At 52.5% G+C, this 14070-nt stretch overlaps 1 protein-coding gene across 2 annotated transcripts in view; it reads right to left on the reverse strand.

Moving 5' to 3' along the window:
- LOC133348822 (cAMP-specific 3',5'-cyclic phosphodiesterase 4B-like) overlaps positions 1 to 14070 on the reverse strand; it is a 285363-nt gene that overhangs the window by 128182 nt on the left and 143111 nt on the right. The window lies entirely within an intron of this gene.

Genomic DNA, 14070 nt, shown 5'->3' on the forward strand with positions numbered 1-14070 from the left:
AACGGATTGCCCTACACCAGAGACAGCAGCCTTCTTTATCGCCTCGTCTCACCACCAGTGTCAGACCAGAGAACGCCAAAAGGCGAACAGTAAAAAGACAATGCAAGTATTGGAACACGCATAGCTTGGGTCGAGCAGTTATAGCTCTATAATATATATGATCAAAGCATGTCTGTTTGCATGTTTGGCCACAAGTACGTGTGGTTAATGCAGACTTGATTCCTTGCAAATAGTATGTACCTATTTGGCGTTTAAACATCTGAACACCTGTTTTATTGCCAGAAAGGTTAAAACCTATTCTTATATTTTCATCATTTTTTATTATTATTACTATTATCACTCTATCCCAGCCACCGGGGTCCACTTCCTTCAGCAGCTGCGTGGGATGGGCACCTCTTGCCTCCTCCTTCTCATGCAGTATCACCCCCGGCTATCCACAGCCCCGGGTACCCAGAATTTACGCCGAGCCAACTGCAACGAGTCGACAACCTTGCGTTAAGAATAAAAGAATCATGAGCCTCAGATGACGATGGTGCAGGCAACATCTGGTCGAGGATGAGCCGCGTGATTTCTTCTTATTTTCACAAGGTTGCGGATCGCGGGCCCAAAGGCCCCGAACCTCAAACGCGATAAACAATCCAAACCAAGTAAACGATGCGCACCAAGTAAAGGAACAACGGTGACAGCGAACGTCATGTCTGTGACATCGGAGCGTGGCGTGCATAACGTGCATCAGGGGAAGGGGGTTGTGGGGGATGGGGGGGGGCCCGATGAACCCACCCTTGCACCGACCACAAGAAAACCCCGACCACAGGGACGTAGCTACGGTGCAGCGCGGTCCAAAGCCTCAACAGACTGTTGGGGCAAGTGCTGTTAGCGAGTAGCACCTATGAAGGCCGGCAAGGCACACGAGGGGGTGGGTGGCCAACACCACGTCTGGCCCCGCCTTTGTCTCCCCAGTGCTGATGTTTTTACACACCGCACCAGGTACTCATTTGAAGCTGCGTCGACCTAGGGGAGGCTCAGGGTCAGTTCAGATAATCGTCACTGGCGTTGGCCACGAGCGGGAATCGAAATCGGGTGGCCGAGTTCGTAGCGCAGCGCGCTAGCCGCTACGCCAGCGCTCCCCAGCGTAGTGCCCAGCACGCACCACGCACACAGCGTATCGGTGATGCTGTGCCTTGCTTTTCCCCACATTAATTTGCAGCTGTGAGGACACGTCATATATCTGTTAGTCCGAATAGCCGGGGATTCCCTGTGCTAACAACAAAGATCTCCCGCAGCCTGAACAGACTGTTGGGGGAAGTGCTGTGAGCCAGCACCAAGCAAGGCCACCTTAGTCTCACGAGTGAGGATGTCTGTATGTGTGTATGTATGCTGAACTTATTTCGCACCGTACGTAGCCAACTGTGCTAATCGGAGGTGCAGGATGTTTACGCTCCGCACCAGACCATGATTTAAGGCTGAGTCGACCTAAACGAGGCACAGGACACGTTCAGATATTTCCTACTGTTATTGGCCTTGAGCTGGATTTAAACTCGGGTCGCCGGGTTCGTATGCTACCACTCCCAAAGACAAAGATCCCCCATTTAACTCTAACAGACTTTTGGGGCAAGTGCTGTTAGCGAGTTGCACCTATGAAGGCTGGCACCGCATACGAGGGGGTGGGTGGTCAGCACCACGCACAGCCACCTTTGTCTTCCTAGTGGCGATGTTTACACAAACGAACCAGGTACTCATTTGAGACGGTGTCGACCTAGGGGAGGCCTAGGACCGGTTCAGAGAATCGTGACTGGCGTACGCCTTGAACTGGAAACAAACTCGGGTCACCGGGTTCGTAGCACAATGCGCTGACCACTACACCACCGTTCCCCACACACACACACACGTGCCAATGTTTACACTCAAGTGTAACCCCCCCCCCCCCCCCCCGAGTGCTGCTGGCGCCAGACAACACGAGCGAGTTACTGGCATCCCAACTCAACCGCCCCCTGTCAGCACGAGCCTCCATACCGGCTCCTGCGTCACTCAAAGCATTCCCCGTGAAAGATCCCAGCAGAGCTCTCCGTGCACACAGCGCCCCCAGGGCGTGGCGACCTCTAGTGGACACTCGCATCAGACAAAGAACCCCCGTATTGGCTTTACAGACTTTTAGAGCAAGTGCTTTTCAAACACCTATTAAGGTCGGCACGGCATATGAGGGGGTGGATAGCCAGCACCACGCCTGGCCGCTTTTGTCTCCCCGGTAGTGATGTTTACACAACGCACCAGGTCCTCATTTGAGGCCGAGTCGATGAAGGGGGTGATCCAGGACCGGCTCATATAAGCATCACTGGTGTTTGTGGCTGCGAGCGGGAATCGAACTCGTGTCGCCGGGTTCTCAGCGCAATGCGGCGCTAACCACTGCACCACCGCTCCCCGTTCTGCACACGCACTCCGTGGGAACTCCACGAGACCCCTCGTGAGCTCCACAGACTCTCGGCCCCAAGCCCCAGCACCCCACGCCTCCCTTCTTCCCTCCCTTCTCCGTACTGCAGTGGGTCAGGTGCTTTATTTCAGGCTAAGTGGACCTTAGGGGTTTGTAGCGCAGTGCACTAACCACTACATAACCACCACTCCATAGAAGGGAAGTAATAAAATAATAAAAATAAAACATAATAAAATAATTCTCACGACGTTTCAGCCACAACGCAAGCAGCCGTCCTCAGGTGAAGAACATGTCTGTCGATAAGATAGAGTCTAAAATGTTTAGACTCTGTCTTATATTTTAGACTCTGTCTTATTGACAGACATGTTCTTCACCTGAGGACGGCTGCTTGCGTTGTGGCCGAAACGTCGTGAGAATTATTTTATTATGTTTTATTATTTATTATTTTATTACTTCCCTTCTACGTGACTTTACCGAAAGAACCAAGAAGATGAATCCCTGCAGTCACGAAAGCTTTAAATCGAAATTCACCACTCCATACTCACAATCGCCGTCAGCATCTCCTCCATCACCACCAACCACCCCCTGTTGAGCCCACAACGCCCAGTTAACACCCTCACCTCCTGCGTAATGTGGAGGTCATTTCTGTGAATTTGGCAAATTTGGGCCACGATGTCGGCAGACGGTGGCCGACCCTTACGATTGACGTCAAGCGATCTCCGACGTGCACTGCGAAGCCAATGACAGGCGTGCAAGCGTCTTAGCTGTTAATCCACACCGCCACAGCAATGACGACAGGGCAGCCTGCCGGATTCCATAAGCGTGAACCACTGCAGTGAGCGGCGAGCGAGCCACCGCCGCACCGCGTCACCGCCCTGACCCGTGGAGACGGAGACCCCAGAAGAACGGCGCGAGGAGTGCTCGGAGCGCACGCCGCTCGGTGCCGCTTCTCAACTCGGATCGTCCACTCTGCCGTCCACGGGAAGCCGGCACTCGCCTCACAGAGCGCCGTGAGAATTCAACCCGGGGACCTCAGGCACGTTTGGCTCCATGTGCACCAACGCAGCCTTTGCCAATGTCCGCTTGAGGTGCCCAGTCGAAACTCAGGGTGGTTTGTTTTCAAACGCCCCATCGCAATCATTTGTGGCCAAAAGCGACCTGGCCGCAAATGATCACCCAATAAAGTTCCTAAATGTGGAGGGAAAAACCGGAGGACCCGGAGAAAAATCCACCCGACCAACGGGAGAGAGACACGCAAACTCCAAATATACAAAAAAGGCGTCAGGGTGGGTATCGAACCCACGACCTCCTGCGTACCAGGCGAGGGAGATAACACCTCGCCACCACGGCGTCCCCCAAGCACCACTGCGTGCATCGCAAGGCGCCAGGCACACATCGCTCACCCCCTCGAGGTCACTCGCTGGCTGCTTGGAGCTGCGCAGTGGAACTTCTTTAGCACCGTACGTAGCCAACCGTGCTCATCGAATGAACTTACAGACGTTAATTGGCGAGCTGAACGCATGGCCCAGCAGTGGCGCGTTCTTGCCGTCTGTAGCCGAGGCTCGCGGTTCGACTCTGGCGGACCGCCCTGGTTAATTAATACCACGCGCCGCCTGCTTCACTCACAGTGACCATTAAGGATGTTGCGACGTCATTCGCGGAAAAGGGGACCACTGTGTGCCGGCGTCAAGGTCCAAGTTTGCCAAATTAGAAAAATGACACCGCAGATTACTCACTTGGGATGACGCATGCCAAGCGTCTCACCCCTCCTGTGAAACTTTTGCGGGCGCCTCCTGAAAGAAGAGTCCCGAGACTTTCCTGGGTAAACAGGCGTAAGCGATCGTAACAACAGTTGTATTGTAGGCCGCCTTGCATTCACCGCCGTTGAGGTCGCATCTCCGTGGTGCGCGGCCGTGCGGTTGGAGCTGTGTGCGGCTGCAATCAAATCGCTGGGGCCCACCCCAACCCTCTCACCAACCCGATTAAGGCGTAGTCACCGTGTGGTTAAGGCGTCGTCACCGTGTGGTTAAGGTGCGCTGGAGTTGAGGATACAATTATTTAATTCCCAGTTTTCGTTCATCATCATCGTAGGCCATGTTCCAACCACTGCTGGATGAAGGCCTCCCCATGTTACCGACGACAGTGTGGACTATTTCCGTCGACGCTGTGGGACTGTTTTATGGACACCCGAGTGGCCCGCGACGTCAAGCGCCACCCAGCGGCCACCGGACCCCGCTGCTGCTGCTGCCGACACCGACGATGACCCCTTTTGCCAAAACTAAACCGGCGCCGTCCCTTAACATCCCGTTGGCGCCCCATCGTCCGGCTTCGCGGGCGGCTTGTGACGGCCGAGGGCCACATCTCCGAGCCCCTGCAGGAAGAAGCGGCGACCGGGCCGCTGCCGCCGGGCGTCGGCTCCGAGGCGGCGCTTGTTTTCACGGTGACGCCACCCCGTGCGTGCGTAGCGTCGCGTTCGGGGGCCGGGCGCGTCAAACTTGCGTATGGGCAAACGCAGATTGCATCACCGAACGAACCCCTTCGCCGTGTGCGCAAAACGAGCGTCACCGCGTAAGCACAAGGAAGCCCCTGTGGAGAGGACTCAAAACAGCACGTGCGGAGAGAGCGCACGGAGAGAGCGGAGAGAGCTTGGAGAGCACGGAGAGAGAACACGGAGAGAGCACAAAGAGTGCAGAGGAGAGAGAGCACGGAGAGAGAGCGTGTCAGCGGACGCCGCTCAAACACGCCACTGTTTATCACGAGCGGGCGGGCGCAAGGGGTTGCAGCAAACACTCGGGAATGGGAGTGACGGCTCTCGGGAGGAGAACTCGCTCACCTGCACTCACCCCAACCCTCACCCCCACCACCCTCCCCCAACACCGACTCCAACCGCATCCCTCATAGCAGCCCTAGCACTGCTCGAGTGCGGCACACTGTCGTGCCCCATCGTCTAAAGCAGGGGTCCTCAAACTTTTTAAACAGGGGGCCAGTTCACTGTCCCTCAGACCGTTGGAGGGCCGGACTATAGTTAAAAAAAACTATGAACAAATTCCTATGCACACTGCATATATCTTATTTTGAAGTGAAGAAACAAAATGGGAACAAATACAATATTTAGAATGAAGAACAAATAAAGTTAAATCAACAAACTTTCCAGTATTTCAATGGGAACTATGGGCCTGCTTTTGGCTAATGAGATGGTCAATGTCCGGTTCCATATTTGTCACTGCTAGTCGTAACAAGTGATGCAAGTGTGTATCCGTTAGTCTAGATCTGGTTGGAGATTTCAAATGTTTCATTCTGGTACAAGTCTGTTCACAGACATAAGTGCTGCCAAAGATGGTTGCCATTTTGAGTGCATGGTTCCTGAGATGAGGATATGTCTCAGAGGGGAGAGATGCATAGAAATTATGAAGGCTGCTTGACTTGAATACGTCTTTCAGAGAGTCACAATTCTGCAGTTCAGCCAGTTCCATTTGGTAAATTGTATCCACATTTTCAATGTCAATAGAAAATGGGTTACGGAAAAGCTGTATGTCCTGTTCATGGAGATGAAGCTCTTTAAATCTAAATTGGAACTCCTTTTGCAATTTTTCCAATAAATCCACACATGTTTTGTTTGGGAATGCAACCAATGGTTTTTCTGCTAACAGATTTTGAGTTGTGGGGAGATGGCAGAAGTTTTCCTCCTTCACTTGTTTGATGAGGAGGCCTAATTTTATTTCAAATGCTTTGACATGTGATTGCATATCACAGATGAGCTTCCCCTTTCCTTGAAGTTGCACATTGCAACTGTTGAGTAGCTCTGTTACATCTGTCAGAAAGGCAAGGTGCCATTTCCATTATGCATCATTGAGCTCTGGTACTTCTTTGTTTTTTGAAAGCAGAAAAGCTGTAATCTGTGGAAGTAAGTCATAGAAACGTTTCACAACTCTCCCTCGACTCAGCCAACGGACTTCTGTGTGGTACAGAACATCTTCATAGTCAACATTTAGCTCAGACAGAAATTCCTGAAATTGTCTGTGGTTTAGTGCATGAGCTCGAATGAAGTTAACACAAGATACCACAATTTTCATAACAGAGTCCCACTTCAGTGATTTACTACACAGCGCTTGTTGGTGGATGAGGCAGTGTATGGCTATTGGATGAGAATGGTTATGTTTGTCCATCTCTTGGTTAATGCGAGCAATTACTCCTTTCTTAGACCCCACCATGCTAGGAGCACCATCAGTTGTCACACTGGCTAGTTTAGCCCAGTTCAGCTCCAAACCATTCACAGTTTGGCAAACCTTTTCATAGATATCCTCTCCTGTAGTTGTTCTTTTGATGCTTTGCAGTGCAGCAAGCTCTTCTGTGACTTCGAAATAGTCATTCGTCCCACGAATAAAAATTAGAAGTTGTGCAGAATCACGAACATCATTGCTTTCGTCGAGTGCCAACGAAAAATAGGAAAGTTTTTTTGTGGAGTTTTGCAAATGCTGATGCAAATTGTCTCCCATTTCTTCAATCCTCCGTGTAATTGTAGGTCCTGAAAGACTCACTGTACTAAATAAATCGGCCTTCTCTGGACACATCTCTTTGGCAACAGAAAGAAGGCATTCTTTAACAAATTCTCCCTCCACGAATGGTCTGCCAGTGCACGCTATTAGCTTGGCAACTTGAAAACTTGCTCGCAGTGATGACATATTTAGCTGCTTCTGCTTCACAAAAGTATTTTGCTGAGTTGTTAATGTATTTTTCAGTTTTAATATTTTATCTTTTCTCACTTCTCCGACCAAACAATCATATTTATCTTTATGTTGAGTTTCATAGTGTCGACGTAAATTGTATTCTTTGAACACAGACACTATATTCTGGCATATCAGACACACAGCTCTTTCCTTGTACTGCATGAAAAAGTAATCATAAGTCCACTGTTCTTTGAATATCCTACACTCCGAGTAAATTTTTCTCTTTCTTGACATCATTGTTTCCTAGGGAGTCAAAATTGCTATTAGTAAAATACCAATATATATACAGCGCTACAAAAACAATATACCAGAAATAACTTTGCCCACACAGATACATACAGACTGCACTGCCCATCAATGCAGTCTGATTGGGGGGAACTCCGCCCCCTCTCACTCTTCCACCAATGACCGTCCTTCTCATGCAGAAAAAAAGTAACAGAGAGGCAGCGGCGGAAAAAACACCCGGCGGGCCGGATAAATGTCCTCGGCGGGCCGCATGTGGCCCGCGGGCCGTAGTTTGAGGACCCCTGGTCTAAAGCAATAAAGTGAATGTGCTTTATTTGATCAGGAACATTGCCAAGTCTCAAGACTCATTCTCAGGAGGGTCCCACGTTGGGAGTTGCATTATTATTACATTAAGACACGGGTTTACCCAGGAGAGCCAGTCTGACCATCTTTTTCAAACGGGTTTTTGCAGTAGGGGGCGGTGTTGCTGCTGCGTGTGACCTTCAATGAGTTATTTGCAGGTTAGTTTTCAGCATTTGGATTTGTGGCCAATAGTGGTTACATTGTGCGTGTGTGGTTGTTGTAAGCTATGGGATGAAAACCAGAGAACCCTGAGGAAACCCATAAAGAACAAGGGGAGAACAAACTCCACACAGAAGTGCACCCAAGTCAGGAATCGAAGCGAGGTATTTCTCGCGAAAAGACGCGAACATCACCGCTGCACCGCCACCACCACAACCACCACCGCCACCACCCTGCCACCACCACCACCACCGCCACCACCACCCCCACCCTGCCACCACCACGCCACCACCGCCACCACCGCCACCACCACCGCCACCACCACCACGCCACCACCCTGCCACCACCACCGCCACCACCACCACCCTGCCACCACCACGCCGCCACCACCACCACCACCCTGCCACCACCACCACCCTGCCACCATCACGCCGCCACCACCACCACCACCACCCTGCCACCACCACCACCACCCTGCCACCACCACCACCACCACCACCCTGCCACCACCACCACCCTGCCACCACCACCACCACCACCCTGCCACCACCGCCACCACCACCACCACCCTGCTATCACCAACACCGCGGGGCCCATGCTGGCACCGCGAGCGCAGCCCCGTGAATGTGAACGCGCGTGTCTGCGTGTGTGTGTGTCTGCGTGTGTGTCTGCGTGTGTGTGTCTGCGTGTGTGTCTGCGTGTGTGTGTGTCTGCGTGTGTGTCTGCGTGTGTGTGTGCTGCGTGTGTGTGTGTCTGCGTGTGTGTGTGTCTCTGCGTGTGTGTCGGCGGGCGTGTGTGTGTCTGCGTGTGTGTGTGTGTCTGCGTGTGTGTGTCTGCGTGCGTGTGTGTCTGCGTGCGTGTGTGTATGTCGGCGGGCGTGTGTGTATGTCGGCGGGCGTGTGTGTGTGTCGGCGGGCGTGTGTGTCTGCGTGTGTGTGTCTGCGTGTGTGTGCGTGTCTGCGTGTATGTCTGCGTGTGTGTGTGTATGCGTGTGTGTGTCTGCGTGTGTGTGTGTCTGCGTGTGTGTGTGTCTGTCTACGTGTGTGTGTCTGCGTGTGTGTATCTGCATGCGTGTGTGTATCTGCGTGTGTGTGTGTGTGTATCTGCGTGTGTGTGTCTGCGTCTGGAGAGCGGTAGTGTAGCGGTTAGCATGCTGCGCTACGAACCCGGCGACCCGAGTTCGATTCCAGCTCACGGACAACACCAGTGACAAATATCTGAACCGATCCTGGGCCTCCCCTAGGTAGACTTAGCCTCAAATGGGTACCTGGTCCAGTGTGTAAACATTGCCACTTGGGAGACAAAGGCGGCCGGGCGTGGTGTTGGCTACCCCACCCCCGTGTGTGCCGTGCCACCCTTCATAGGTGCGAGCCAATAGCACTTGCCTCAATAGTCTGTTAAGGCTATATGGGGGATCTTTGTCTTCTGTGGGGAACGGTAGCGTAGCAGTTAGCGCACTGCACTCATCAAAGTATCATTAACCTAATAACACGGACACAGCTGCCAATTAGTAAGCCTCGTCACGCAAACAGAACGTGCCAATTTAGTTTCTACTTCAGCACACCGGCGGTGTGTTGGAGATTAAACCCACAATATTTACAATGTGAGTACGACGTTTCGCTGGTGCTTACAACCAGCATCATCAGGCGACTTGCCAGAATTGTGAAAAAGTCTTCCTGTTTCGGTCTTAAATGTAGTAAAACAGAGTACAAAAATAGGGTCAAGGTGATGTCATCACTAATTATACCACAAATTACACAGCAAAAATCGACCCCTACTGTGAAAAACGTGGCAGGACCCTTCTGAGGACACCGTGAGGCTTCCTGCGAAAATAAACATCAATGCAAGGACGATTGCTGTTGAGTATTTACTATTATTAGTTATCGCCTGCTGAGGAGTGACAACCGCGCTGTTCATGGTCCCCGACCCGTGACTCCGTGCGGCCCCCGCTCCGTTGTAGGGGTCCCACAGCGTGACCCCTTCAAAATGACCCTGCGCCCCCCTCCCCCCCTTCACCGTTGCAAAGGTCACGCGAGAGGCAGCGTGCGGCGGGCCGAGCGGTGGCAGTGGTGGCGGCACCGCGACGCCAATTCTCACATCCCCCGGTTGAATTTGCACGCAGGGCAGACTCCGTGCCGCCCCCTGCCCCGGCCCACGCTCGCTGGGCCCCCCATTCGGCTCCCTCACTCGCTAACGGGGTCCTGATTGTTCAGCCGAGACGTTAATCGTTTAAATGTAAACGTTTAGGTACGATAACCGCGAAATGCCGATATTTAGCAAACGGACGATACGATCCCTACGGGCCTCTACTATGACGCACAATTGTACACCGCAGTGAAGTCAAAGTCAGTGGTACACGTGTGGTTTGCTCAAAAACGAAATTCTGCTTAAGCCGGAAAAATGTGAGGTTCCTGCTGGTTGGCACTCAGGCGAAAACATGTGGGAGGATCAGGTGTGGCGGTCGCAGACTCGTCTACTCATCTGAAGAGCCTCGGCACCATACTCGACCAGACTATGTCGTTTGATCACCACGTGCAAAATATCGTCAGGTCCTGCAATTTTCATATCAGGGCTCTACGACCACTTTTGAGTCATGACATATCCAACACGACGGCGTGTAGCATAGTATCGACAAGGCTCGATTATTGCAACTCTCTACTCTACGCGACGTCTACCAAGCTGTAGCGTGTACACAATTATTTGGCTGAGCTGCATTGGCTTCCGGTTGCTGAAAGAATACATTATAAGGTCACACTCCTGACACACAAAGTGCTTGCCACAAATGAACCACAATACCTTGCTGATCTTGTCAATAAACCATCTCGCAAACTTCGGTCATCCTCGCAGTAGCTTATGGCTAGCAATGGAACAAATAGGGTCACTGCATCATGCGCGTTCAGATTCGCTTCTGCGGCTGTCTGGAATACTCTTCCTTCCGATATTAAGAAGCCACTGGAGCTAAGCACTTTTAAATCTCGATGAAAACGAATTTCTTTCGAACTGCTTGTTGTGCTTAGCTTGTTGTCCTACCCCCGCAACTACGATAGGCACGGTTTGCCTACGTACAGTGCGAAAGAAGTCCAACATACATACGTACTATTTCGCGGTACGCGCGCCGTACAATCACAGTGGACGCAAAAGATCCCGGAATGTAGGCCGTGTCTGGCCAAATGAGTTATTTAATTGGGTGAAACCGCATGGCAACATCGCCCCCCCTACTGGCAGACGAGTGCCCACCTGCAGGCCAGGTTCTGCATTCACCTCGTACCACACAGGGACAGCTGCCGCTGGGGTGGGGGCAGGGGGGGTCCCTCGGATTTTGACTGCGGCAGGACGCGGTTGAGTTGCCAGGCATTTTGGCGAATCGCCACTTCGCAACGAGCGGAGCGTCGTCCTTGCGATGCGTAACGTGGCCAAACGGCAGCAGCCGTGCTGCGCGGCGTCCGGGGAGACGCTACCGAGACCAACACAGCAACGTCACGAACACAAGCACTCACTCACTCTCAAGATTCGCAAATGGCTGCAGGGCGACTACTGTCCCTCACGGCAAGTGATTGCTGGGTTAGTTTCCCAGCTCAGGAGCCAAAATATCAAGCAGGAATGGTAACGATGTTGGTTGCAAAAGGCTACACCGCCACGTTGAATGTAAAGTTAAATCACTTTCACCCCGTTTAGAGTTTTCTCCCAAATCCTGTTTCCTAGTCTGTGTGTGCACTTGTAACAACTCACTATTGGCTAACTACTATTTTGTGTTTTTTACCAGGTGAGGCCCACTGAGGTGTGTAGCGACCTGGCTATCACAAATGACAGCTCAATGAAGTGGCGTATCATGTGGAAATAGCAGCGAAATACTCTTGTTAAACACGTGATGTTGATTCTAACTGTGAAGGGAAAAACCAGACGACCCGGAGAAAAAACCACGAAACCATTGGGAGAGCGTGCAAACACCAAATATACAGCAGGCGTCAGGGTCGGGATGGAACCCACGACTTCCTGTATACCAGGCGAGGTCGTTAACAATTCGCCACCTAGCTCCCAAGGGGCCGCCCGTCACCCCATGTTGTAGAGCAGCAAATGTAAGAGAATATCAGAGAACTACTTCTGAGTACTTAATCAGGTTGTTTACCCAGGCGAGACCAAGATGAGTGTCGTTTGCAAGGATGACGTGGGACATCGATCTGCCAGTCGAGGACGATGACTGCTGCTGTATTATTCCCAATTGAGTAATTTGCGGTGTCATTTTTTCAAATTTAGCTAATTTGGACCCTGACGCCGGCACACAATCACCTACTCTTGTAAACGATTTTATTAATATCCACCGTGACGAAGATGGAACGTGTCGTATTGTTATGGTTTATAACACCCACAGTAATAACCAGGGGTGGCCTGCCGGAGTTGGCGAAGCGTTCATTTCCGGACGCCGCACGGAGAGAGGAACGCCAAGCGACAGCCAACATGTTGGGTTGACAGCCAAACCCAGATCCCGAAATTCTCAAAATCTGAGGTCTGCGCCAAATCGAATAACCAACCAAATTCACCACAAAGGGCAATTCAACGCGCGGGCGCTGCCGGTGACCGGCGATGGAGGACGCAGTTCAAGCACGGGCGGGCGAGACCACAGACTCCATCCTCGGGTTCCCAGCGGTGTCGACTCGTGCTCTGACCCCTGAACCCCTGCGCCACCTCCCAGAGAGAGAGAACGAAAGTGAGAGAGAGTGGGAGGGAGAGCGAGTGAGAGAGAGAGTGAGAGAGCGAAAAGAGCGAGAGAACAGAGCTCTTTGGTGTGCTTAGTACACAGGCATTATTATTATTATTATTGTGCTTTGAGCCCAGCTACCAGAGTTCAATTCCGGGTCGTGGCATCAGTGTCGTGCAATGCAATATCTGAACTGGTACCGCTCGCACCCCTTCAACACACATTGACCAGCGCAGTGAAGTATGGTCAAAGCTCCCCCCACCCACTGCAATGGAAAGGGCTGTGAAGTACTGTTATCATAACGATCATCATCTCTCTTACGTGTCGATGACGAGCGCGTACAGCCAGTCCGCTACGCAAGGGGAGACGTCCTTTGGAGGGGACACGACAGCTGAATGTAGCGGAGCGTAGGGACCGGGGGCAGCCCGGGTCCAAACGATGAACTAACGAGATGAGGGTTGAGAGCACAGTGGAGGGATGCCAACATCCTCGCCTAGGAAGTCAACATCCCAACTCTGACGCCTGTATCTTTGGAGTGTGCGTGTCTCTCTCCCCGTGGTCACGTGCATTTTTCTCTGGATCCTCCAGTTTTCCCCTCCACATTTAGAATCATCACCCGTTTTAGAGTATTTGGCTGCTATAAATGTCCACGTGATAAGCCACTTCGTTGAGCTATTATTTGTGATAGCCAGGTCTCTTCTGAAAAAGAGCTGTATAGCTCAGTAGTGGGCCTTACCTGGTTAAGAAATACTTTTGTTTCAATCAGCGCTTGCTGTGCCACGTGGGTCCGGGAACACGCGGTCGTTAACGCGACCAAGAAGCGCCGCCCCGAGGCCCCCCCCACGTAGCGGAGTCGCCACCGCTTCCCCCTCTCGCAGCTCCCCCCCCCCACCTCCCCTGCCGGGGCACCCTAACGCGCCCTCGATCGTCGCATGCCTTACGCGGGCTGCGGGGCTACGCGCCCGCGTCCGTGCCCTCGGCTCTCACCAACCCCGCGGCGTTAGACTTTTCCGCTTCCTCCTCACGAAATCCACGAACGCGATCGATGGCGGACGAACATCGAGCGAGCAAACGCGTCAGAGGGTACACGTCCGCCGCAGAGATTGAATGACGAGATCGGCACGCGAGTGAGCGACACGGGCAGTGGCGGCGCCGGACCGCGGCCAGCGATGGCGATCGTGCGGGGCAGCATTCGTCCAGCAGTGGATAGACCGCGGACGGTGACCAAACGCACAAAATGTTCTCGTTAATCGGTGGAAATCAAGGGGACGGGTTGAGGTGAGCGCTGGTGTCAATATCGCGGATGCCGATTGCGTAATCCGCATTTATCGAGCAAACGATTTTCAGCCACCCAATAGGGACACTGTACGCTCGCCTGTCACAGCGCGCACCCTCAGATTATATTTCTTATTGGCGTTTCGTAAACACCACGGCTATTTTTAAGCGAGTACACACGCGCGACCACGGGCGGG

Source organism: Lethenteron reissneri, chromosome 4 (genome assembly GCF_015708825.2).
Source record: "Lethenteron reissneri isolate LAM-NWPU_2019-01 chromosome 4, ASM1570882v1, whole genome shotgun sequence".
Lineage (NCBI taxonomy): Eukaryota > Metazoa > Chordata > Hyperoartia > Petromyzontiformes > Petromyzontidae > Lethenteron > Lethenteron reissneri.